At 37.1% G+C, this 24,782-nt stretch overlaps 1 protein-coding gene across 1 annotated transcript in view; it reads left to right on the top strand.

The window, feature by feature from the left end:
* Nucleotides 1-24,782, top strand: part of NKAIN3 (sodium/potassium transporting ATPase interacting 3) — a 376,233-nt gene that overhangs the window by 55,770 nt on the left and 295,681 nt on the right. The window lies entirely within an intron of this gene.

The following is a 24,782-nucleotide window of genomic DNA, read 5'->3' as shown; positions in this document are numbered from 1 at the left end:
AAAATGAGAGATTCCATCAATGTCAGTGTAGCTATTAAGGGACATCCACAGAAACTGTGATATAGGCAAGTACCATTCATGTTTATGTGTGTGTGTGTGTGTGTGTGTGTGTGTGTGTGTGTGGTCTATTAATCTCAAAGAGTGCTTTAACATTCAGGCTGACAGTAGTTTATTTTTTCCTTAAGTTTTCTAAGGATATGAATTATCAAGTTCAATACTATTCAGAGATATATCTTTAAAATGCTAGTCTTTGTTGTTGTAAATTTCAGTTTTGAACATACAAAAAGAGAATTGCTTTTGTCTCTATTTCAAAAGCTTATGAATAAGTAGCATGAGGAATGTCCTGTCAGGGAAGAATAGTGTTGTGATCTGTCCATAAATTCTATAATATGTCATGTATCTAAATATTCTTATATATTTTTTCCCTAAACAGGCCTCTCTATATAGTCCATGGAAATTGTAACAAAAGAAATTGGACCCTCACGTACTTTTTTAAGAACATTTCAGGATACATTCATCCTGAGGAACTGATAAAGAATAACATTTTGTGGAGCAATGGCTACTAGTGATAAAATGAATTATTAACTGAATTGGAATCACTTGTTTTCCCAACCACAAGTCCCACCCTCAATTTATTTCTGTGGTTGGAAAAGTAAAGTAATAATCATGGTCACTGATACATTCTAGAAAAGATGTCCATCATATGGTCAGACTCATCATAAAGGTAAGATAGGATATGCCTATTGAATGCATGAACTTTGTTATCATGCTGCAAAGGAAAATAAGACCATTTACTCAAATACAGGAGGTCCTAATTATCTTAGGATGAAAAGGAAAAGGGGAGTGGTGGAAGGCTTTATTGATACTTTATCTTGAAAAATGAAATAAAATTATGAAAATAAATGTATTTTATAGTTAATAAGATTTAGATTGTATTTAGAATTATATGCTAATTCTTAGAATTAAAAATGAATTGAATTGATTTTTAAAGTGTAATTTTCTAATAAAATTATATGATAGCACACACACAAAAAAGAAATCCATCCATATCACATTTAACTTCTATAGTAAGATCTTAAAGAGGGTCGTTGTTGCACTAGTATTCAAGGACTTCATCAATTTTCCCAAGGGCTTTGCTTAATCCTTCAATACTCAAATCATTCTACTTTGAAGCCCCTGCTGTCAAAGGCAGAATGACTTGGAAGAGAGAAATTAGTATTAAATTTGGAAGACTCTTTGACTGTATGTATATATTATGTTGTTTCAATCATGTCTGACTCTTCATGACCCCATTTGGGGTTTTTTTTTTGGCAAAGATGCTAGAGTGCTTTGCCATTTCCTTCTCCAGCTCATTTTACAGATAAGGAATCTGAGGCAAACAGGGTTTAATGACTTGCCTAGGGTCACACAGCTAGTATCCGAGGCTATATTTGAACTTAGGTCCTCCTGACTTCAGGCCCACTGCTCTATCTACTGTACCATCCAGCTGCCCATCTTTGACTGGGGTAAATTTAATAAGTGGTCACTTCATTAGTAAATATCTTCATGACTTTTGCTTCCCTAAGGAACCTTATTGGGAGGCAATGTGGAAAAGCGGATAGAGAATTAGGTCTCTGAATCAGAAAGGCCTAGGCTAATATTCTACACCTGATACATGCTGGCAAGTCACTAAAATTTTCTAAAGGAAACTTCATAAGATAATAAGCTTCAGGACAGTCAATCTTTGTGGGGAATATTGTCAGCAAAGCTCACAGGGCCAGACCAAAACAAAATGCAACCTCATAATTGAGAGAACTTAAATAATGAACACTTGCCTAAATGAAAATCCTCTGTAGTTTTCTTTGGACTGTCTTTTCCCAGTTTATGGCATTGTGTAATGATGCAATATAGATTTATAGCACCTGATCTTCAATGTCCAGTCTCCCACTCTGTACTCAAACTCTCATAAGTGTGGCAAATTCTTCCTCCTATGAGTATTATAGGGGTAACCCTGGGAACCTGAAGTTTCTAGTACTAGTACTCACAAGCCTCATTCAGGACACAGAGGTAGTCTAGGGTGCTCCCCATTATCAATCAGAATCAGTTAAGCTTCACCAGCTTTTAGAAAAGGGACTTGCTGAGAAAGTATAAGGAGAATTGTAGTTATAAAACAATTACCCTTCAGCAGGGGCACACTTTTCCTTTGCACACATAAGGTTCCTGGGGAGAGTGGTACAAACTTAAAGTACCTGTGGTAGTGAGTAACAGTGTAGTAAATACATGTGACCAAGAAGTATTTCTCAATCCCCCTGATTCTCCATTATGCCTTCAGGACCCTCATCATTGGGAAACCTTATCACCCTGCAAGATCCAATCAGCCTCAGTATTCACACCTTCTTAGTATCCTCTGGCCTTCTGATTGGAGGCTGGAGCACTAACCCCTAAAATCTCCATTTAAGGAGGCTACCCACTGCAGCTATCTCTTCATTTCCCTTCTTTAGCTGCTATACTCCATTGCTTTCTATCAGTGCCCAGGATGCTTTCTACCCTCTACCCTTGCCCACAACTTTTCAGCTTCCTTTTGTTGTCTTCCTCCCAGCTTTTTTTTTTTTTGCGTTGGTGTCTCTATTACTTAATACAATGCCTGGAACATAGTAGGGGCTTTAAAATTGTATACTGATTAACTCCTGACTCTAGAAGTCTACTTCTCCCTCTGCAGAGTCCTCATGGAGTTGCCCTTAGGTGGAACTCTCTAAGGACCACCCTGGACTCCTCACTCTCTCTCATCCCTCATATACAATTTATTATCAAGGTGTGTCAATTTCTCCTTTGCCAAATTTCTCTAAAAAGCTTACTTCTCTCCTTTGATGTTTCCACCACTCTGGTACAGGTCCTTATTACCTCATAACTGGACTGTTATATACCTGCTAGAGGATCTTCCTGCTTCAAGGCTCTCTCCACTCCAATCCATGAAGCCACTGGAGTGATTTTCCTAAAGCACAGGTTCAATCATGTCACACACACAAACACACACAATTCCATTCCCTATTTCCTCTAGAATCAAATATAAAGTCTTCTTTGGAATTCAAAGGCCTTCATAACTTGGCCCCCTTCTACCTTTCCGGCCCCCCTACACCTTACTCCCTACCACAAACTCTTTGATCCAGTGACACTGGCCTCCTGACTGTTCCATGAACAAGATGCTATTTCTCAGCTCTGGGCCTTTTCTCTGGCTGCCCCATTGCCTGGAATGAGCTCTCCCCTCATCGCTGCCTAATGGCTTCCTTCCAGTTTCCACTAAAATTCCATCTTCTACAAAAAGTCTTTCCCAACACTTTTTTATTTTCTATTTTTCCTGTATATAATTTCTTTGTACATATTTGTAACTTGTTTGGACATATTTACTTCTTTGTTGTCGCTTTCGTTATACTGTGAGCTCCTAGAACGAAGGGACTGTATTTTGCCTCTTTTTGTATCTCTGGTGCTTAGCACAGTACCTGGCACATAATGATGGGGTTGGCATCTGGACCTCAGAAAGAAAAACCCTGGACTTTCCCAACTGGTCAAATCTCTGGCTTTTGTGAGGCTATAATCCCATCAACTGGCCTTTCATGGTGGCTAACGTCCAATCTTCCAATTCTTTGGTACCCTTAACCTAGCCTAGCCCTCCATTGTCTTACCTCCCTACAACCACTGGCCATTTCCTACCCTTAATCTTAGTTAAGCTTCATTCTCCTTTGGCCATGTGGTCCAGGTCCCAGGCATTCTAGTCAGCCCAAACTATTTGGCCACTCCTAGATCCCTCCTATAGTCCTTCTGTATATAAGGTCCATCTTGTCTCCATTAAGGTGCTCAGATTCTTAAAAATCTAGCCAATACTTCACTAACGTTCAGACTCCTTAAGAGTCTGTCCAATATGACAGATGTTCTAGTAAATCTTGTCTTTGCCTGAAAGAAGTCTTGGGTTGAGTTCTTTTGGGCAGGACCTTCATTTCCTGATTTTGGGGTCCCAGCATTCCTAAATCTCAACAATAGTAAACACTTAATAAATATTTATTGACAGACACCCTTTTTTAGTGTCAATTTGACTAATAAAACCATATCTATCTCTGACATTGACTCATTTTGTCAGTGCCAAGAAGGTGAGAAATATCTCTTTCTGAATCTTTAGTGGCTGTGACTGCTAAGTAGAAGAGGTTATGTGAGAAAAAATGTTAGATTATTAATCTGTATAATTCCCTTAAGACTGCCATCTCTTATCTCATAACAGACTTTTCCCATTCTTGCTGAGGAATATAATTCCAGCCCCCAAGGCTCTTACCTGGATAGGGATCCTTCCTTTTGTTTACCTTGTAAACAGCTGGGAGCTAGGTTCCTCCCTTAGGGACATGTCCCTTTGTCCTTGCTATTCCTTTCATCAAAATTTGAGGTAAAAATAAATTTGTGATGACCTAGTAAAAAAAGGGGGGAGGAGAGAACAAGCCAGTAGAAACCTAGTTGAAGGGACAACCAGGTAGCCCAGTAGATAGAGCACTGGTCCTGAGTCAGGAGCAGCTCAGACAACTTGATACTTACTAGCTGTGTGACCCTAGGCAAGTCACTTAACCCTGATTGTCTCAGAAAAACAAACCAAAAAAACCTGGTTGAAGTGGTTTATGTTTTCTCTGGCCAAGTTTGCTAGAGGCAAGCTGGGTTTCAAAGACCAGCTGATATTCCATTCCCTAAGGGCCAGAGAAGGGCTAAACATCCATATCTGAAAGCCATTTTCCCTAGCATAGTCCATAGTCCTCCCCTATCCAATTGAGCTCAGGACTCTTGGTCTACCTCCTCATTAAAATATCCACCAATTCAGATTGACAGGGAAGGTTCCAATGATGTACTGTCAGGCCAATTAGAAAGAAGACACACCTAGGTTAAAGACATAAAGCTGCCCTAGGCCCTCACTCTAGGTCTTTGGCTCAAATGGAGGCATACCATTGACCTTTCCTTTATTAATAGATCACATGCCCTATTAATAAATGACATCATACTTGAGAAATGACTTCATATTATTTATTGATTAAATTTCCTCCATGATAGATATCTCTACCGGGGTTGCTTTACTGTACAATGTGAGTGAAGTCAGGCTAGAGGCAGGTCCATTGGCCCAGAGGAAGGAGGCACTGCTGTGTATGAGGTTCTTGGTTGTGACATCTGGGATCACTTCCTCTTCTGGGGCCTAAGGAGTGATGGTAGTTATAGTTTTCCCATCTTTATTTGTACTGCCTCCTCTTTCTCTCTCAGGGCACCTTGATACTTCAGCTCAGCTGGTTTGCCAGTCCACCAGCTGTGGCTCATCTGAAGTTGACAACACCAGGATTATAGATTTAATCCATTTTATTACCAATTATTCATTATCTAGAGAAGAGATAGCATATCATAGTGATTAGAGAGCTTATCTCTGAATCAGGAAAACCTCCATTCAAGTCCTATTTCTGACTCGTGCTGGTTTTCTTACCCCAGGCAGTCACTAAACCTCTCTCTGATCTACGTAACTCTCTATTGTGGTCTAGGGATCTTGGGAACCCCAAAATGCAAGGGCAAAGGATGCAGGTCTGCCTTTAAAGAATTCTACCACTCAAGCCTTCTTTCAGTCTAAGTAGTTTATTAAAACACTGATTGGGAAGGGAAAGACTCTGACTGAGTCTGCACTACTTGTGAGGCCAATAGAAGTGTGCCAGATTTTAAGAATCTGAGCAATTTAGTGGGGGCAAGATTGATATTTTATACAGAAAGACTGCGGGAAGAGCTGGATGGGATCAAGGAGTGGCAAATAGCCTGGGGTGGTCCAGGTAGAGACAATGAGGGCCACAATGAAAGAGCAGTTAAAAGGATTATTGACTGTGATGGGCTGGGTGCCTCAGGCAAACACCAGAGATCTAGGTTTCAGGGGCTTTGGAGTCCAGGTCCCAAAGACATGTCTTTTCCTTTTAGGGGTCCATCATTAGCACCCCATCATCTCTAGGAATATAAGTGGTAAAGAACATACTGAGCTGCACTGGTGAAACAAGCTCTTCACCAGGAACTTTCTATACCAATTAAATCAGAGATCTAGTTCCACCCCATTCCCACAAAAAAAAATGTTTTTCAAAGAATGTATTTATCCCTTTTTCCCTTATAGTTTTCACAATAATCCCTAAATTTAGAGAAAACAGGCAGTTTATCTTCATGTGGACTGTGTTAAAACCAAATCAGACAGTCCTGAGTCTTTTGTATAAATATCCCTCCCCACTCGGCAACCTGCTATGCTGTCCGCAACATGAGACCATTCTTCTCTCATAGTTTACCTCAAACTAAATTGTCAACACCTGAGCATGTTATGGAATGGAAAATAAGGATATGTTTTCTAGGCTAAATGTTAGAAATGCCATTCAAAGTTTTGCTAACTTTGCCAGCCATTGACAAATTATTAACCAGACAATGGCCACCTTCAGGAGTCTTTTCTAGTCTAGAGTTTTAAACAATATTGTTTTAGGTTATTTTTTGTTCTTAAATAAATTTATTATTTATTTATTTTTAGCATTCTTTGCTTTTTAAATTTTGAATTCCAAATTCTCTCCTTCTCACTCACCTTTCTCACCAACTGAGGAAGTAACAAAATTGTTTCAATCATACATGTGAAATCATTTGAAACATATTTCCATATTAGCCATATTGCAAAAAAAAAAGCAAAAAAAAGCGAGAAAATTATACTTCCAATTTGTACTCACAGTTCATCAGTTCATTCTCTATAGGTAGGTAGCATTTTTTCATCATAAGTTCATTTTATAAATCAGAGTAGCCAAGTCTTTCACAGTTGATCATCACCACTTTGCTGTTACCATATATAAGATCTCTGGTTCTACTCATTTCACTTTTCATCAGTTCATGTAAGTCTTCCTGTATTTTTTTTCTGAAACCACCCACCCCCTTGCCATTTCTTATAGCACAATAGTACTCCTCCCCAATGAATGACTTACCCAAGATCACATGGGTGCGTGTCACCCATGGTTCTCCTGCCTCTCTAAACATTCCTCCTCTTTTTCCTTCATTGGGGTCTTCTTCCTCTCATCTCCTACATCCAGGCATTTCCTATGGCTCTGCCTTTGACTCTTTTTTCTTTATACTGTCCAAAAAGAGTGATCTCATCTACTCCCAAATATGTAAGTGTAAAATTGGATAAATACATCAGATACACATTAAATTTGATTTGCAATTGTCTACTCTATATAATTGACTCCTGGATCTGTATCTCCAGCTTTAACCTGTTTCCTGAGCTCTGGTATTTCCTGTAGCAGCATTTGTATTTCCAACAGTCTACTGGAAGTTGCCACCTGTATGGTCCCCCTGTCACATTTAATTAAATATCGCTTTCTCCTGGCCAAAAACTTTCAAAGGCTCCTATTTGCTAATGGGAGAAAAAAGCAAAAATACTTCAAGCTGACATTCAGGGCTCTCTAGCATATGAACTTCTATGTAGCCAAACTTATTTTCTACTACTCCCTTACATGTACTCTGTCCAGCATATTAGACTTTTCACTGTTTTATAAACATAACACCCTGCACTCACACCCAATAACTATGCTCACACACCTCACTTTTATTGGAACACCTTCCTCTTTGTTGATGTTCAGTTGTTTTTCAGTCATGTCTGAGTCTTTGTGACCCCTTTTGAGGTTTCCCTGGCAAAGATACTGCAGTTGTTTGCCATTTCTTTCTCTGGCTCATTTTACAGATGAGAAATGAAACAGAAGCAAACAATGTTAAGTGACTTGCCCAGGATCATACAGCTTCTAAGTGTCTGCGGCCAGATTTGAACTCAGGAAAATAAGATTTTCTGGTTCCAAGCCCAGTGCTCTCTCCACTACACCACCTAGCTGCCCATAATATATTTATTTAATTGAATTAAATTGATTTGTAATGTATTTATCCATTTGTACAAGTCTTCACATTGACAAAGGAGATATAGCCAGCCAATACAATTTCTGTGCCTGACTACATCGATTAAAAAGGTGTAGCTCCAGATCTTTCATACCTTGCTCTATGAAAAAGTGTGGTACAACAGAAAGTATATTAGGTGTTGATTTCAAAGTCCTTGGTTCAAATACCAGCTTGGCCACTTATTCCCTGTGTGACCAAGGACAAAGGATCTCATCTACCTGTGCTTCCTCGTCTATAAAAAGATATAGTTACACTGAAAGCTCTTTAAGTTCCTTTCCATTTCTAGAACTATGATATTATGATCAGTTCATTAATCTGTAAATTGAGAGTTGAATTAGAAAACCTTTAAGGTCCCTGCTAACTTTTAATCTATAATCCTAAATTTTGCACAATAAAATCAAATGCATTTTTGAAGCCGTGCTAACCTATAGTCTCTAGAGACCCAGGTTTGTGAAACAGATGTAGACTGGGAGTATATAAAGGCAAGCCATTCAAAAATTAATCTATCATTTCTTTCAAATTCGATTTTTTTTTCTGAGGGTTGGGTTTCTAGCCATTTGGTCTTTTGGGCCTCAAGTCCACCAAGTCTGGAAAGTTCAGATGAGTGACACCTTACACCTTATATTCTATAAAGAAACAGGAAAAAAATACATATCTAATAAAAGAAACACCTGGTGGTTATTTTAATAAAGTTCCTGCTTCATAAAAGCCTACTGTGATAAATATAATGAAGGCATCTGGTTTTTGGATGACAGTGGGGTGGGGGATAGAAGGGAAGGGAAGGCCAGAAGGGAAGGGAAGACCAGAAGGTGGTGGCCTGCATTTAGTAGCAGTGCTTTATTTAAATGTGAAAGAAGATAACTAGACTTACAACTGTAAAGCAGAAAGAAATCCTGAGTGCACACTATTTTTCTTGAATGTCTTACTATACTGAAGAAAAAGAAAGGAATGCTTTCAAACATCTGCTAAGCACTGAGCTGCTGCTATGTGTGTGGTATGTAAGAGCTACAATCTCATGAAGCTCAAGAATTTTTTAAAGAGCAGATTAATGATTCTAGGGGGCTCATATGAAGTTGATCATCTCTCCTGCAGCACCTGCCTTGGTCTGGACAATTAAGGAGTTGTTTAGATTTCCTCTTTGAACCACTATTTTCAGGCATTTAATCCAATTTTGTGATGCAAATTTAGCTGCAGCTCAAATTCTAAATGTGAGGGCTTTGCCCCAAAAGCAATTTTTTAAAAAAGATCAGATTTTCTAGCTAATCTAAGGACTCATTTGTAGATGTGAGAGAAATTAATAGGCACTTCTCTAAGAAGTTGCTAGTTTCTCCAGCTGCCTTCTGCTTTATAATTAAGCCTGTGGCCTGTTACTTTAGAAAGTGGAGTGAGACCTTTTGAGATAAACCAGTTAATAATCTACAAGATACCTTCCTAAGATCCAAATTAACTACAATGCAGATAAAAAGATGGAGCTGAGGCTTGGAGAGAAACATTGGGGAACACAGGATTCTAATGAGCAATAGTATTCTGAACACAGACCTAATTCGAAAAGATCTGTTTCCTCTTTCTCCTTGCCATTTCTCCCCACCATCCCCCACCTCTTCCCTCTCATCTCCCTCTTCTTCCTCCTTCTCTTCCTCCTCCTCTTTTTTCCTCCTCCTTCCTTCCTTCCTTCCTTCCTTCGTTCCTTCCTTCGTTCCTACCTTCCTTCCTTCCTTCCTTCCTTCCTTCCTTCCTTCCTTCCTTCCTTCCTTCCTTCCTTCCTTCCTCCCTTTCTGTCAGATTTAATCTACAGATGAGTGCATACCTGAAGCATTTTCCTGGTATAAGAAGAACTGACCCACAGGGCCCCAGTACTTAGTACCCACACACATGTTGCTCATGAGTAAAGTAAAGATGGTTAGGTTCAAAGACTTATCTTGGCATATGTTGCTATGGTCTTTTCCCCTCTAAAGTCAATTCCTAAATCTAAAAAACAAGGATTAGAAGCCTATTTCCATGTATTCAACCCAGTAGTCCCTATCATATATACAAAGAGAAGGAAGAAAAGTAATAAGCATTTATTAAGCATCTACTATGTGCCAGGCATTGTGCTAAGAGCTTTACAAATATTTGATTTGATAAAAATCATCTATTTACATTCAAAACTGCAAAGTAGGGCACAGAATGCAGTTTAGAATGTTCCTTCTGTTCCATTCACTAGAATGGCTGCTTAAAGCACTTAGAGAAAAATGCAGGGCAGAAAATGGTATATTTGGGCATAAAATATACTTATTAAATTTATAATAGTTTATAATAAAAACCAGTATTCAAAGTTCATTTATAAACCTATAATGTTTATTAGCACATCACATTTATCCATGTTCAACAGACTTAAATTTGCTTAAAGTTGATTCTTTGCAAATAGATTCTATTTTTAATATGAGTACACATTTGATTATTGAGTCTCTCTGAATGAGCCCCACTTTACAACCCTGAGATATGCCATCAGCAACTCCTATTCAACAAATGACAAACTGTAATCAGGAGCAGCAAATATAATGGAAAACAAGATTGAAGCACTTGTTCCAAGTAGCACCAAATGCCAGAGAGCAACTCATCTGAAACAGGGACATCAGAATTTAAAAGTAAAACAAGAAAACCTCCCAGCGGGTTAATGCAGTCATAAAATAATAATTCTCAAAGAGCCACTGGCAAAAAAACAAAAAAAAAACCAAAACCAAAAACCAAGCAAACAAATGTCAATACAAAGCAAAATAAACATACAAAAATGCATCCTTCATCTTTCTTCTCCCCTCGTTCCAGAGAGTCTCATTCTCAGGCAAACAATGTGGTACCAGGAGCTTGCTTTATTCACTTGCCTTGAAATCCATTCTTCAGGGCCTAAGGCCTTTAAATATAGGGCTCTCAACATCTAAAACAGAAACCAAAGAAACCATGAAATATGTAAGAAAAATTATCCCCCTTCTCTGTGATGCTATATTTTAGGACTAATCAATGAAATAGTCTACATAAAACTCACTGTCTTAAAAAATCATTGTAATTCAACTGAATTTATTCATTTAAGTAAATCTTTTAAACAGTTAGACAAAGGCAATTCTGTACTCAAGTTTTCAATTCTCTTTGGTTCAATTCAACAAGCACTTATTAAGTTTCTATTATGCTAGGAACGAAGGATATGGAAAGAAAATGAAATAGTCCTTGCTCTCAAGGAGCTCATATCTTATTTAGAGAGTTGCAGGGGCAACATGTAAGTCAATACAAAAGATGCCCAAAGTCAACATAAAGCAATTGTGGGGGAGGGACTGTTGTTTTAGATATTTCTAGAGGAACCAGAAATGGTCTTTCATAGAAGATGATACTTGAATTGAAATTTGGAGGAAATTAGGGATGTTCTGTGTTCAGAGAGATGAAACCTTGGACAGTGTAATTTGGAATAGACCAAATGTGAGGGGAAAGAATATTTCATTTCCATTTTTTTTCATTGAGATCCTCTTTCTACTTTTATTCTCTCAATATTTGGAAATAGTAAATTGCTATTATTAAATATATGGAAATGTATGTTCAATGAAGTAGAAGCCCTAAAGCCCACAGCCTTGAACAATTAATTTTATGCCAAGTGAGTAAATTAAGCCTTAGATCCTACATGACAATAACATCTGTGAAATAAAGAATGATGTGTGCTCAGTTCAGCCTTCATTGTAGTGAAATTTGCCAGACAAATTTGGGTCATATTTGCTGGTGGCAAGTATTTGATCAAGTGTGTTCACTAAAGCAATTTGTGATCATGACTGTGAGAATCTCCAATTAATTTCTGTGACTGAAAAAATAATAATTGAACAATGCTGTCAAGCTGGCATCCCTGGACAGGAGGGGCCATTAGTAATACATTTGATCATCCAAACGTGATTGCTTTTGCCAGCATGTGGTGTGTTAGATATTAGAAAGAAGGCATGTACAAGTAATTCTTCATTGGACTCCCATTATTTTCAATAATAAAATAAAATATTATTATTACTGGAATTATTTTTATTATGATAACAATATCTCATCTCATTCTTATCTTTTAAAATGGGGTTTAATGAGAAATGGTCCTAGGACCAGTCACTAAGTTATTATTTATTAGAGAAATTATTTTTTAAATTATATTAATAGCCAATATTAAATTACATTGAAGTTTTTTCCTTTCTATTTCCTCATTCAGGGACCAGCCCTTGCAAGTCAGTTAGTCAATCTCTGAAAGACTTTGCTAATACATAAGATTGCTTAAATCCTCCAGGTACATGCTCCATGATCTTGGGTGGGAGCCCACCCAACTGGAAGACTTTACAAACAGAATTTAATCAAGTTGAATTCTTGCCCTAGCCTATGTCATTGTAGACCCTTCATTAGAATTTAGGGTGACCCAACTTATGAAGGAGAAAAGCAACCAGAGTGGTCCTTTCTCCAGATTGCTAGAGGCAGCTGAGTCTCATGATCAATCACCTCTTCATTAAGATGCCCACTCTCATTAATTGTTTACCAATCAGGGTTTTTTACCTGTCAATGGCACTTCTTTTTCCAAAAGTATTTAAGCATTCAGGGACTCTATGGTTTTGTCTTTGCTTACAAGACCATCAATTTATTTATTATTTGCAAGCCTAATTAATAAATTGATTTTTAATTACCTAGAAACTCTCAGCTTTCCATTCGTCATATATTATCATCATCATTGTCATTGTTCTCATTATCATCATCTATTTCCATAAGATCTAGATAGAAAGCGTTCTTAGATAAGATGCTAACCTGCTGTTATTATCTTATGCCTGATATAGTATGGATTTGCTTCATGAGGGAATAACATAATTGATTTTTTATATTTGAATAAAAATATTAAAGGTTGAATCAGAGATTAAGGTGGTTAAATATTTTGCTAGTAATTTGCGTGCCACTATGATATTTTTGAGCAAATAAGTGTGTATTTACCCAGACCTGCTATTTTTGTAGAGACCCTAAAGTTTGAGTCATCTTCCATGATATAACTATTCTGTCATTCTTTTTTTTTTTAATGTTATGTGGGTTCTCTGTTTTGTGCTTGATCTAACTTGGACATTCTTTTTATTAAATTTCTTCTAACCATATCAACAACTAGAAATTTTTCACATCCTCCTCCTCTATAGTATAGTCTTTAAATTGATATTGAAGTACTTTGTTATGTGTACAGCTTTGATTCTTTGAGCCTATACAAGCACATCTCTTTTTCAAAATCATTAAAATTATTGATATATTTTTCCTATCCAGTTCATTATAAGAAAGTACTTCTCGGCTTGGGGTTAAGTGTAGATTTCAATGCCTTCATATGCTTCAGCTTTTCTCTTCAGATTTAAGTAAATCCTCCATTTCCATTCAATTAATCTATTTTGGCTCAGAAACGAAGTTATTTCTTATGATTGCCCTGAATTAATTGGCTATGTTGTATAACTTGGAGCTAAAGATATAACTGACAAAAAAGCAGTATGAAGTCTTCATTTAAATGGTACAAGTTTCCAATTTTGTTAAAGCGCTCATGACTTCAATCATTTCTATGTCCCTACTTTTTTTACCTTTAATAGTGGTCAGTGCCAAATGTACCAAGTCATTTCCAGAAATTAAGGAAGTAGCATTTCTGAATAAGTCCAATTTATTTTACCTTCTTATGGCACAAGAACACAAAGGAGGCCTGTTGCTCCTCTGTTGTATGTGTCAATCTGGCTATGATTTTATTTGTGTGTTCATCATCATTGTTATTTTTATCATTATTATTATTTCTAGCCCCAATCCTTTATCCATGTCATGAGGCTGTAGTAATGACAAAGTACAGGAATGTCAACTAGAATGATTACCAGCAAGGACTTTGGGTGCCATGAGACCTCCATCCAACCCTAGTGGAGAAGGCCTAAGTGCAACTTTGAAATATAAATCAATGGAGACCTGGTGACACCGTTAATTGAGTTAGCACTCTGCCTAGGGTGATTGATGTAATTGATCTGATAAAAAGCATAGATCTGTTGTCGGGCTGTCTTAGTGATGATAAGCTTGACAAAGCAAAGGACACAATAAGCAACTTAGCAACAATTTTACAAAACTGTACTATAGAGCTTGAGGAGCAAAGAAATTAAAAGAGACCTTTGGGAAAAGTACGATATAGAGGATTTCTGTTCATCTAGACAGTCAAAAGAAGAACAACACGAAGAAAGCCTAAATTGATTAAATATGAAACAAGGAAATTCAATATGTTTAATAAAATGAAAGAATGCTTACATCATGGGAAAAGACCAAAACTGTAACTTCTCAACAACAATGAAAAGTGGTAGATTCAGATAAAAATCTGTATTTTTTTACTCCAACACTTCAAATTGGTGGATGAATTCCTAGCAAAGCAATTTACCAGTTTCCTGTCAGACACGTGACTGATGCCTTCTTTTTTTTTTTTAAACAGGAGGTATCATAAATGTACTACCTAAAGTTGAGAATCCTGGTGAACCTACACAAAATATATTTCCAATTACATTTATATGTATTAGCTACATAAAATCTATAAACACTAATAAGAAAATAATATATTGACTGAGGAGCAGAAAGGGAGTACAAAAACACCATAAACATAACAAGCAACTAATTATTAGCCCATTCATTTGTGTACCACAATTTATTAAACCATTCTTGCATCAATGTACATCTACTTTATTTCCAGTTCTTTACTACTCTAAGCATTGCTAATATTAATATTTTGTTGTATATGGGACATTTCTATCTTTGACCTACTTGGGATATGTGCCTATGAGTAGGTTTTCTCGGTAAGTAGGTACGCACATTTTTATCACATTTTGTCTTCACTGATTATTGAGACATCATAATTGAAGTTGGCTTCCACCTTGGAATTATACACTCATGAGGACTGTCCCAAATATTGTAGTACTATGCACTAAGATATCTGTCATCTAACAAAGCTAAAGCTTTTCTATAATGTGAGATAGATCTCAACTGAACATGCTGAACGCATCCTAATCTCAACATATCCAAAACTGATTGTCCCTATTATTATTAACTTTTTAACTTACCTTTTCCCACAAACCTTCCCCTGTTCCTAACTTTCTGTTACTGTCAAGAGCTCCACCTCCTCCCAGTCTCCCAGACTTACACCCTGGGTGTCATCTGTGATTCCTCACTCTCCTATTTCCCATTTCCAACCAGTTGCTACATCCTGTGAACTCTTCCTTCATAACATTGCTCATTTACTCCCTTATCTGCTCTGATTCTGCCAGTGTCCTGGTACAAGCCATCACGTCACACCTGGACTATTACAATAGCCATCTGGTTGGTCTCCCTGCCTTACACATCTTATCCACTTCACCCTCCCCTCAGCTATCAAAGTAATCTTCCTAAAGCACAGATATGACCATGTAACAATAAATTCCAGTAGCTCCCTTATTATTTCACCTCCAGGATCAAATGTAAAATCCTTTGACTTTTAAAGCTCTTTATAACCTGATCCCTTCCTACCTTTCCAGTCGTCTTATAGATTACTACCCCCAACATACCCAGCAATGTAGGAACACTGGCCTCCTTGTTACTCCTCATACGAAGTATTTCATATCCTCATTCAATGCAGTATCTATTTTTTTTTCTCCCTCCCTCCTCACTCACCCTCATTGAGCTGGCAAGTGACCCAGTACAGGTTAGACATATGTGTTATGGAAAACACTTACAATAATAGTCACATTGTGAAAAACTATCTTTCTCAATGCATTCTCATTGACTGTTCCTCATGCCTGGAATTCTCTCTTTCCTCATTTATATCTCCTGGATTCCCTGACTCATTTAAGGTCTCACCCAAAATCCAATCTTATGCAAGTCTTCCATCATTCTGCCTAAAATGGGTACCTTCTTTCTACTGATCATCTCCAATTTACCTTGTGCCTCTTACTGATATATGGCTGTTTACACATTGTGTCTCCAACTTAGACTGTGAGAGTCTCGAGAGCAACAGTGGTCTTTTGCCTCTCTTCATATTCCCAGCACTTAGCAGAATGCCCTGCACATAGTAAGAGCTTAATAAACGATTGCTGATTTGTGTCAGCATAAAAAAGGAACCTTACAACACTGCAAAAGAAATACCTCAATCTGCAGCGTAACACAGCTGATGGGCTTTTCAACATGATTATTTATGCCTTCACCAAGGCTTTTGGTGCTGAGTATGAAATTTAAATAACTTACTGAAGACTTATGGTCATACAGAGAGAAACATTTTCTTTTTTTTTTTTTTGGTAAGACAATTGGGGTTAAGTGACTTGCCCAGGGTCACGCAGCTAGAGTGTTATGTGTCTGAAGCAAAATTTAAACTCAGGTCCTCCTGATTCCAAGGCTGGTGCTCTATCTACTGTGCCACCTAGCTGCCCCCAGAGAGGTACATTTTCAAAGTTCTTCAAGTGTCTTAGTCATCAATAGAGCAAGGTTGGTTAATAGCATGTGGTTGGGATAGGAGTTAGTTAAGTTAGTTAATAGCACATTGTTAAGATAGGAGTTCACTTCCATTCACTCATCTGATTGCTGAGTGAACAATCATCTGTTTATGTAAGTATCTCAAGAATTGGTCAAACTGACATCAAACTCCTCAATGTGCCTTTAAGATTATGCCCAGAATCCTAAACAGGAGTCTGGAACTTATTTTTTAATAATGATTTTAATATGCTTGATTTCCTTCATAATCCTAAGTATTTTATGCTATTAAAAAAACCCATTATTTTGAAGGGTTTTGTAGGTTTTATCAGGCTGCCAAAGAACTCCATGATCCCCAAAACTAGTTAAGAACTTCCTTAAAAAATAATTTTAAGCACAGGACATTAAATTCGAAGGATTCCTAGAAATACTATAGTTTCCAGGGGGGGAAAACCTGCAGCCTCAAGGCCACATGTGCCCCTCTAGGTCCTCAAGTTCGGCCCTTTGACTGAATCCAAACTTCACGGAACAAATCCCCTTAATAAAAGGATTTGTTCTGTAAAACTTGGACTCAGTGAAAAGGCTGTACCCAAGGACTTAGAAGGCCACATGTGGCCTCAAGGCTGCAGGTTCCCCACCCCTAGTTTAACCCAAAGGAATCAGTCTTTAATTATAGGATTTCAAGCACTGTGGCAGGCCTTGGAGCAGTTAGGTTGGGATGAAGGAACCTTTCCCAGTATTTTTCCAATCTCCCTAGGTGAGCAGGCAGTCTCCCCCTTTCTGTAGAGAAAGGGGAAGCAAATAAATTAAAGAGATGCTTCTTCTTACCATGTAAAAACCAACATTTAGTTCAAGATATTGAGCTCAGAAGAGAGTCATTCAAAACTGATGTAAGCTCTAGTCTAGAAGCATGATGATTAATGGAATGAGTATTAGCTTGAAAGTTGGAAGACAGGGGTCTATTTCCAGCTCTGCCATTATGACTTCAGTTCTGCCTCTATGTTTGGAGAAGTTACTCCTCTCCTCTATACCCATTTACTCATCTGCAAAAACAAGAAGTTGAACTAGATAATATCTAAAGTTCTTCCAGCTTTCATATTCTTTCCATGGTCAGACGCTTCCAGTTGTTTCTTTTTTTTTCTTTTTTTTTTTTTTTTAGCTATGTTTCTTTATTACTGGCTTGTTTCTGCAGGTCTGGTATGAGAGTGATAATCAATTACAATGTTCCTACTGCACTTTCAACATGCTGAGGAGCAGATTTAAGGCTTAAACCTACTTGGAAATAAATGCTAAGTTTGGTGGGTGCCTCACTCAGGACAATGTTGTGGAAAATAAACTAGTTGGCAGCTTTCTTACATGGAGTAGAACTGACTAAACCAAGCTTTGTAATAAATGAAAAATCCTTTCTGCCATTTTCTCTGGAGAAAAGACTTCCATTAGGAATGCCTCCACTTTGTCTCTTCTCAGTATCTTAATTGAGCCTTTGAACTACTTTAAAAGCTCAGAATACTTGTGGTACCCAATAAGATGTGTGTGTGTGTGTGTGTATATATATATATATATATATATACATATATTTCTTTTTAAATGAATCTCCATTTGAATATATTTTCTGATTTCCCACCAGCACCTGCAAAGGAAAAAATATATATTCTTTTTGAATAGAAAAGAGAATACATTTGCAAGTTTAATGCCCCCTGGGAGAGGTGGATTTTTCTGAGCAACTTTGATATGTTTTCTTTTTTGTGTCCTTGCAACTTATGATTTAATTTTTATTCACATTTTACAAGAATATTTGCATGATAAAAGAGAAGCCACCTCTCTTTTCCTCAAAAAAAGTCACCTCTTGATAGTCTGAATTGCTGAAAAAAGTGCAGAGAATAAAATAGGAATGAAAAATTTAAATCTCATTTTTGATACATTTACATAATACTCTAATATTCACCATTCATTAAACAGTGGAGAAAGCTTACTGTCTTCCTTTTGCAAGGAATATTACTTTGCTATTTTTTATGGCAGCTTTCTAACTTCATTTCATGCTTTTTTCATGGACAAACCTCAATAAATGGAATTTTTAACCTTCAGTGTTAGTGATGTCGGTTGCATTTTCTCTAGATGGAAGGAAGCATTAAGACTAATTAACATCCTTTCCAAAAAAATCTTTCAAAAATATGCATCCTAGAGAGAGGCAATGTGGTTCAGAGATCAGAGTGCTAGACTCTCAGTCAGTAAACCTGGATTTAAATACTGTCTTAGACACTTAAGAGCTTTTTGATCATGGTCAAATTACTTAAGTGCTTGAAACCTCTATGTAGAATAGGAATAACATCAAAACTACTCAGTTGGTAGTGTTGTTCATGGGTTGAAAATGAACATCACAAAGAAGGCAATGGAGAAGCACAAGGTGCATGTGATCAGGCTAACATGTAGAACAAATAAGGAATTTAAGAGAGCGAAAGTAAAGGATGTCATCAAGAAAAGGAATACTGGAAAAAAGAAGATGCATTGTCACATGGAAAGGAAAAAGGATAAAAGGTGTATTGTTGCAAATGTTGCACCAAGAGAGCAAAGAAGTCTCTCAGCATGTTGAGTTGACCCTTTGTAGTAAACTCATTAGAAGCTATGTACAAGAATTGCACAGGATGGGCAGGCGTGGTTGGGTTGCAATACGCGTCAGGGGAGGGAATATCCAAACTGACAAAGATTACAGATGTATTGAAGTTGTTTGAATAATGACTACACTGCCCTGTCTGAACTCCACAAAGAGAATTTGATTATTTAATAGGTTCCAATTTCATGGAATCAAAGAATTTCCCACAAATTTAGGCAATAAAATTCACTTGCATTTATAGCAGCCTTAAAAAGTGGGTTCAGATTTTTAAGCTGTATATATTCTCTTGGCTTATACAGTTTCACCCAAGATAATTTTTTGTCACAAATATCAATAAAGCATAGAAAGAAGAGTATAGGATGTCTGACTGTCACCTGATGCTTATGAACATTGGCCTTAATATTTTTTTGGTTTCACCTTCAATATTTATTTACATTAAAAATTTTTATTTGGTACAAAATAGATTCTTTTAGTTTTTGAGTTGGTGAGCCAGTATTATGACATTTTGCTCCTTAAAGTCTCCCTATTCCTATCCACTCTCCTATTGTTAAAAAAAAACACCTTCCATTCTTTTTATACCTCTCTCTGCATTATCGCATTACTATAGCCTTCCTTTTTTAAAGCAAGAAATAGAGTGAGCTCCCTCTACTTGTTTGAACAAGAGGAGAGTAGAATGGATTGCATTTGGGAAATTATAGAGTGCTTTTGATGGTCCCGAGTTGCTTCCTGATACAAAAATCCATTACTACCAATATCCATCCAGTGACGCAATATGGTTGTGAATTATGGAACACAACAATCTCAGAAGAATAAAAATTACAGGTGATTCAAAGGGCAGAGGAGAGATGCATGGTGACCATATGTAGGTCACAGCACATTATTAACAATGATTTTTGTGTAAGAAGTAGCATAAGAGATACCATGCAGGAAATATATGATCAGAAAAAGAGATGGGCTAGGCATGCAGGGAAAGCAAGGGTGCGCAGGGGAATAATGCGCATGCTACATTGGTACCTACAGCATGCTAAAAGACATAAAGGAAGGTCTCTATCATATTGGGTAAGTACTTTAAAGAGGATATATGGGAAGACATGGAAAAGAATCACAAAGAGACAGTATGATTGAATTCTAATCTATATTGAGTTTTTAAAATATATTTAATTTTAACATTCATTTTTAAAACATTGAGTTCCAAATTCTCTCCCTCCCTTCAGCCCCTATCCCACTCATTGAGAAGACAAGTTACTATATGAATTATACATGCAAAGTCATGCAAAACATATTTCCATATTGGCCATATTTGGAGGGAAGCAAGAAAAATAAAGTAAAAAAATATGTTTCAGTCTGCACTCAGAGTTCATCATTTCTCTCTATTGATATGGATAGCATTATTCATTGTAAGTTCTTTGGATTTACCTTGGATCATTGCATTGATTAGAGTAGCTAAATCTTTCACAATTGCTGGGAGCATCCACATTGCTCTGATCACAGCTTAACTGAAATATTATAATCTATATGCAAAGTACAAGCTCAGGGTAAACAAGACACAGACCATGACCTCAAGGAGCTTCTAGCTCAGTAAACAAGATGAAATGTATACAAACAACTACCATACAAAGTAGAATATAAGTACATCAGAAAGGTACAAAGTGCTATTAGAGGTATTCTAGAAGGGAAAGTCAATGGAATTAAAGTGAATAGTTCTGAAAAACTCTTTTCTTCATGATTCCCATTACTCAAGCATTTGGGGGGAAAAATTTCTAGGAATATGATTCAGTTTATGAATAACCTGGATTTTTTTCTATTTTCTATTGCATTGCTCATTTTGTACATTACCTAAACCATAATTCAAGTATTTCAACTTTTGTGATATTTAAAATATGTGCCATGATGTAGAATATTACCTTTCAAGAATCCTATTTTAGCATGTCAGAAGCTTAGCATTGCTTATCAACTATTTGGCACAATTTTGTAAATATTTTATAAATGTACACAAGACTTCTTAGGATGTCAGTACCCATTCAAAAAAGGAAACAATGTATTATTATCCAGATTTAATAATATTCATTTTAGTAGTCTGGGTAGTCAATATTTCATATTTTCAAATTATATCCACTTGAAGCTGTGTTGTATATACATCATATAAAAAAAAGGAGGAGAAGCTAGAAACTATGACACGATTAGTGTCTTTTTCAGTGGTTGGGGATTTGGGGGGGGTGGATAGAATTAGGGCATGCTTCAAAGGTGGGAGAAGGGGGTCCTTGAGACAAGTCTTGTAGAAAACCAGGAATTATAAAAGGCAGCAATGAGGAGGGAAAATATTTCAGGAACAGGGGACAAAGGAATGGAGATGGAACATGGAGTGTCTCATGTACAGAGCAGTAAATGAGTTAGTAGCAATGAACCTGCTGAATAATGGCAGTGACTGAGAAAAGAGTACAGGTGAAAAATGCTATGGACAGAGAAATAACAAGACTGGGCAACTTATTGGTTAAGTAGAGTGAGAGTGAGGAGTAACAGAGTTGGAAAACTGAGTGGCTAAGACTTTCTTAATAGATATAGGGAAGTTTGGAAGAGGCATGAGTTTAGGGAAAGGATAATGTGCTCTGATTTGTATGTGTTTGGCTCAAGAGAAAAGCTAAGGCTGGATATACAAATCTAGGAGTTACCTGCACAGAAAGATAATTGAATCCAAGAGACCTAAAGAGGTCAAGAAATGAGAGAGTATAGAGATAAAAACATAAAAGAGCCCTGAACATAAGCCAGGTAGACACACACACACACACACACACTCACACGCGCACACACACATACAAAGACAGAGAGAGAGACAGAGACAGAGAGAGACACAGAGAGAGAGAGATTTAGCAGACATGACATGGATGATAAAACATCAAAGGAAACCAACAAGGACCAAACAGGCAGAAGAAGAATAACGGAGAGAAAGGTCATGAAAATCCAGATAGGAGAAAGTATCTGGGCGGAGGGTGGTGTCAACAATATTGAATGCTACAGAGAGGTGAAGTGGGATGAGGTGAAGAGGCCTTCAGATTTGACAATGAAGAAATCATTGGCCAGTTTATAGAGAGCCATTTTGGTTGAGTGATGAAGGCAGAAGCTGGTTTGCAGAGGGTTAGAAATTAAGAGGAAGTGGAGGTACCTACTATAGACCACTTTTTTCAAGAGGTTTGAAATAGAGATTTTACATGATAACTAGGAATGCAGGGATGATGGTTTTTTTAAGGATGGGACAGACTTAGTCATGTTTGTAGAGAGCAGGGAAAGGGCTAGTAAATAGAGAGATATTGAAAGTTAGAGAAAGATGCATTCTAATGGAGAAGATTGGAGGGGGTAGGATCAAGGGTGCAAGTAGGAAAGTTGGCTTTAGCAAAGAAAAAGTCTACCTAAGTATCAGAAACTGAAGCAATGGAGAAGAAATGGGGCATGGTATCAAGGGGTTATAAGATGTGGAGGAAGAGAGAAGAACAAAGTCATGGTGAATGGTCATGACTTTCTGGGTAAAATAAACAGTGAGGGCTTCTGCTGAAAGGGTAGGTAAAAGGAGTGCTTCAGAGGCAGGTGGAAATAAAAGAAAGTTAGGAACAACTGTTGTGGAGGATAGGATAGAGAACCAACTAGGGAAGAGCAAGTGAATGACGTGGTCAGATGTGCTTTTGGAATTCCAAATTGTTAAGTTTGGGAGGATGGGATAGAAGGGAAAAAAACGGAGGTGGAGAATCACATAAGAGTTTATAACAATAGACTGTAAGCAAGAGGCGATAGAGGCCTGAATTAAGTTGGTGGCCATGTAAATGAAGAAGAAAGAATGGATGTGAGAGATGCGGAAGTAGGATTGACAATTCTATTGGTAATTGGTCATTATTATTGATAAAATAAAACATTATTACTGGCAAAATTGAAATATATTTCTCACAGTATCCAAAGAATCTTAACTACATTTGTTGACATTTTTATGGAACCTTCATATAAACTAGAAATAAATTAGAGAGAGTCTCAGCAGGGCTGTGCTCCTAGAATTTCATGCTAGTCACATCTTCCTTGCCTGGGTTCATGAAATATTTTGTATGGGGAAGAAGAGTGGGCATTACTGTAAACAAACAAACAAAATGGCTTTTATTTTGAGGTGATTGTTTAATGTGGATATGTGTTTGTACTGAAAATCATAGGAATTTAAAGTAATCATTTATTCAGTCAATCAATCAATCCTTTGGCTTGTGCTAGTCAAAGAGAAGTATAATGTGGACCCTCACTTGTTCTGGACAAGTTTGGACTGATGGTGCTTAGGGCATAATGCAAGAAACATCAGTCATCATTGTTATCTGTCTTTCTGTGGGGCATAGGAGATGGTGTTTATCATTGGTGAACAGAATCAGCAAGTGTTCATAAGCCTAATTTATGGCAGTTGTGGTACATTGTATGTAAATGAGGCAACTATCCAGCTATTTTGATGGTGCATTATATTTCTTGAATCAATGAATATATCACAGCCATGAAGATATCTAGCCATATATTGAATCTTTAAAGTAAGTACAAAATCCACTAGCTGCAGTCCCACTTCTATTCTGTGATTTATCATCAGTGAAACTTGGGCTTTGAAAGTGTTGGTTTTGAGGTAATTCATTTGTTTTCTAGCCTACGGTATTCATTTATTTGGTTAGTGATTTTAATCCTCCCTGTGAAGCTATTGGCTGGTGACCTGTTCACAGTACACCTTGAGAAGTGAAGGATCACTGACTCATGTCTCTTCTTCATGCTACAGACTATGCTGTAATTCTAACCTGTCCTTGTTTGGTAGACCCATATTTCCAAGTGTCAAAGTACTCTGCATATTTATGGAAGTGTGTGTGTCTGAAATGCAGGGCTTCTCAAGCTCCTAAATGCCAAGTAATTAGGAGCTTAGGGCAATAATGAAAAAATAAGACTAAATTCATTGGGGTATTCTACAGTATCATCCTTTCTCCATATGCAACTCTTCAATAGTAGAAATACTCCATTTGAGTCAAAAATGTCTTTAACACAAATCTTTTTTGACTACCCCAAGGTTGTAAAATTGTGCCGGTGAGAAAACAGAAGTTACAAATTAGGTCTGCTGTGAGGAATAATTCCTAACAAGTAGAGAATAGCATGACTCAACTTTCAGCAGAGGCTCAATGATGACATGCTAGCTGTGATAGTAGATTCTTTTTCAGATATGTGTGGGGGCCCTGAAGTTCTTCCCAAATCTGAATTTCTATGGTTCTGTGATTCCAAGAGAAGCCCTCATGGCACCATTCTTACGAACTGTCTTCAGACTGTAGAACTCAGGCATAATCAACCCATCCATGGGTATCAGAGGTGTGCCAAGTGTGGCAACATTGGTCCTACTCTTTTCCCATCACAATTCACAAATCTCTGACTGTGACTAAGTGTTGGGTTTTTGCTCTTGTTGTCTCATGCTTTAATGAATAAATTATTTAATTAACTTGAATCAATACTGATATTGATAGTGGTAGCTGCTATTGAATATAGATAATTGTGGGATGGTGAGCTCCAAATAAACACATACAGAGAGGATTATAAATGAAATTACACAAGTCTATTATTTCCTTACTTTTGGAATTTTTTTATAAGTTCAACATATAGTTTTCAAAGATGCCCTGCTTGTCTCTGATTCTTTCTGGATTTCCTTCTGTTTGCTACTGTGTTTTTAAAAAATGGCTAAATAGTTCTTTGTTTGGTTTTTTTTTACTTTCTTTTTTGTTTACTTTATTCCTGT

The sequence above is a fragment of the Phascolarctos cinereus genome, unplaced genomic scaffold (genome assembly GCF_003287225.1).
Source record: "Phascolarctos cinereus isolate Bilbo 61053 unplaced genomic scaffold, phaCin_HiC Scaffold_4;HRSCAF=312, whole genome shotgun sequence".
Taxonomy (NCBI): Eukaryota; Metazoa; Chordata; class Mammalia; order Diprotodontia; family Phascolarctidae; genus Phascolarctos; species Phascolarctos cinereus.
This window is presented reverse-complemented; position numbering and strand designations above follow the sequence as displayed.